Source organism: Tenrec ecaudatus, chromosome X (genome assembly GCF_050624435.1).
Source record: "Tenrec ecaudatus isolate mTenEca1 chromosome X, mTenEca1.hap1, whole genome shotgun sequence".
Classification (NCBI taxonomy): Eukaryota; Metazoa; Chordata; class Mammalia; order Afrosoricida; family Tenrecidae; genus Tenrec; species Tenrec ecaudatus.
Genome location: NC_134548.1, coordinates 78,711,316 through 78,714,755, shown reverse-complemented (window position 1 = coordinate 78,714,755; position 3,440 = coordinate 78,711,316). Strand labels below are relative to the sequence as shown.

At 42.7% G+C, this 3,440-nt stretch overlaps 1 pseudogene; it reads right to left on the bottom strand.

The window, feature by feature from the left end:
* Nucleotides 1–1,296: 1,296 nt before the first annotated feature.
* LOC142434831 (serine-threonine kinase receptor-associated protein-like) lies at nucleotides 1,297–2,497 on the bottom strand (annotated as a pseudogene).
* Between the last annotated feature and the right edge of the window lie 943 nt (nucleotides 2,498–3,440).

Below are 3,440 nucleotides of genomic sequence, written 5' to 3'. Positions count from 1 at the left end.
TAGCAACAGCTATTGTGAACAGAACTGGAGATAGTTAATTTAGCTGTATATGCTTCCTGAGCAGGAGGAAAATGAACCTCTCTTCCATAAAGAGTTGAAGTCTTGGCCCATAGAGGCAATTCTGTTCTGTCCTATAAGGTTCATATGCGTCAGAATCAACTCAATGGCAGTGAGTTTGGCATGGATACTTCCTGCTCTATCCGTTCCCTACCCTCTCCCCATGGCCCTCAGAGAAAACAACAATAAAAAAAAAAAAAGAGTAGAGGTTTAGGCACTTCCAAAGGTGTATGGGCTCAGATTCTCTTCCTTTGGTAGAAGTGATTGACTTGAAAGGAAGGGCACTAGCTACAAAGGAATAACTTGTGGGTTAGGGTTAGATAGTACTGAAACACAAAAGGAAAAAAAGAGATTATATTCAAAGGATGAAATGATTCGGGGCCTTTGGGTTGCATGATGAGATGGATCTTGCTAGTGCTCCTAGATGGAACAAAGGGAAATTATGGAAGAGTAAGAGGACAGTAGCGGTGTCGGAAAGGGGTATTCGTTTTCCATGCAACTAGTTTGGTGCTGGTCTCAAACATGTCGAGGTCTGAACAAATGAGAAATGATGAAAAAGGTAAAATAGTGGTAGCAGACCACTTCTGACCCAGAGTTACTGATGGCTTTCTCTGCTATGAAGATGCTTCTCTGAGATTAAGGCCCAAGAGACCCTGAAGCCGTGATTCTTCTAACCCTCTTCCCCAAGTAAACAGCACAACAGATTGGCCAGAGAGATACAGCTGTAGGTATGCAAAAGTTCTCCTTTCACCTTACCTTTTGTTCTGAGCAATCTTGTTATGCACTAACATGATGGCATCACCTTTTTTTTGGTTTGTTTTAGAGGCATTTAGACAACTAAGAACAATTAGATGGCATTCAGAAGCAGTGTAAAATGGAAAATTATCAAACCAATTACTTTATAATGTATTCCCCCATTGTAATTGAAGCAAAAAGTCTGTTTTAAGGGAAAAGTCAGAAAAAATAGGCCATTATATATTTTTTCCTCTATAATAAGAAACAGCTATAAAAATCTAATTGTAATGAATTGGATGTTGGCTTGCATATATTAATGCTTAAGGACAATAGGCTGCCTTCTTGAGTTTTGCTTACAAGTTAGTTCCAGTGCTGCAACTAATTCAGATTCCCCTTTATTTATTGCTCTTGTTTGTCTTCAAGAGAGTGGCTCTGGAAAGCTGTTTTTCTCTGCTTGCTTGTTTTAGTCTGTAGATTGTATACTATCTGGCATATGCCTGATGGTCAGGCTTCAACTTCAGGAGTTGAACTATAGGTGGAATCTGAATTCTCTGAAACAATTTCGAGCTCCTCTTCTGTCTCTGGAACACTGACTTTTGGCTTCACCAGCTCACCACTATCCGCAGGAACCACCCATTGCCAAAGGCCATAGGTTTTTCCTACAACAGTTTGCCGTCGTCCCAATGTTCCATCTTCCGAACCACTGGCTTAGAGCTCTCCATCAGGACTGAATCTCACACAGTGAAGAGGACCACAGTGTCCTTTGTAGGATTCTAATTCTCCACTATTATAAGCATACTTATCAAGTTTAAAATCCTCACCTCTTGCAACAACAAATTCTCAGGATGCAGAATTGATGGTTGCAGGAACTTCAGAAGATTTCACTGGATCCAAATTTACTGCACTATGAAAAGCAATAGATTGTCCATGAGGTATTACCAAGAGCTTTCCCTCAGGAATATGCTCCATCCTGCTAACAGACATATTAAAATTGAGAGATTTTGCTTTTGCCATAGTAACATGATCCCAAAGGTGAACAGTTTTACCATCAGCTGGAAGAACTTGTTTATCCTCACTGACCGTAGCCCAGTGGTTCTCCACCTTCCTAATGCTGTGATCCATTTTAATACAGTTCCTCAGGTTGTGGTGACCCCCCAACCATAAAATTATTTTCGTTGCTACTTCATCACTGTAATTTTGCTACTGTTAAGAATCAGGTAATCCCTGTGAAACGGTCGTTCGACTCCCAAAGAGGTTGCGACCCAGCTGCCAGGAGCCTTTTTAATACCAGAAATGTGGCCACTGATTTCCTTAGGCTCTGCTTCAGGTTTGTTCAAGTCGTATATGCGTAAAAGTTTATCTTGTCCTCCAGTTAACAAACAATTACTATCCTGAGTGAAATCCACACTCTTGACCATGTGTTTATGGGCCAGGGTCATCAGGTCATCTCCCGAGACAGCATCCCACACTTTGGCTGTGAAATCTGCAGTTGGTGTAGCGGCTTTAGTAGCATCCTTATTCAATGTTGCACCCCAAATAGCTCACTTATGACCCCCCAAATGTACCCATCCAGTCTCCCCTATCTCCCTGACATAGCCTAAGCTCTAATTAAGAAATAGCCGTAAGGTGTGATGTTACTGAAGGCCAAATCCACCACCAGCCGCTTGTGGTCAGAGCAGGTGAGCACTATCTGCCTCAGAGCCATGACGGAGTGTGATCCCCCTGCGGAGCTGAGGATTGAGGTGTTTTCTCAGCTGTGGCGCCTCTAGTTCCTCCAGACTCCCGCCTAGGCACTGGGACTAAGCCAGGAAGCAGGAAAAAGGAGGCCGTTTGGATGGTCTGAAGGGGTCAGGTAGTATACCACCTAGGGGAGCGATAGCCACTGAGGGAGGGAAAGGAAAGAAGGGGGAGTATTCGCCTGCATACCAGCCACAGGCGTCGCCTTTTGATGGCTGTACATTTATCTGTTTCCTTGAAAGAACTCACCTGTAAGAGCGAACATTGCAGACTTAAAACATTTAGTCGAGGTTTAGAAATGATGATGTACATGCCCATCCTCTGCTAGTCTTAACCAACCGACCTATTGCTTCCTTCGTAGTCCCCTTTCAAATAGAACATCATATAGCACCCACTTGTGATAGAAGCCACCACTGCAATAGTTAAATCATGAATGTAGCTGGGAAGTAGACTGCAAAAGCCCTCCCAGCCATATGTGTCTCAAAGCTGCAGCTGAACTTGTGCATAACAAATGTTTAACAATGGGGAAAAGAAAGAAACTGGCCCATAAAGTCCTATAGCTTAATTGAGCAGAATAGAGAGGCAAGGGGCCTGGGTCACTGGAAGGGAGTGTTTTGGTCACTCTAAGTGACCTAGAGCCCTAGGACAAATCTTTCTCAGTGTACTGCTTTGATAAGGAAGACCCTATAGAAGCAGAGTGAAGGATTGAATAATAACATTGTGTATGTTATAGGTGGAAATTGAAGAGAGAACAAGAAATATTACAGGGCTTGGTGATTTGGGGAGACTATCTTCAGGTAATCTGGGATGGTGCTACACTACTGTGATGAATAGGCCAAAGAGATTGAGATATAAAGTTAGTAGTATGGAAGTTAACGTTAACTGTTCTATTCTCCAAGTACATGGTCAAT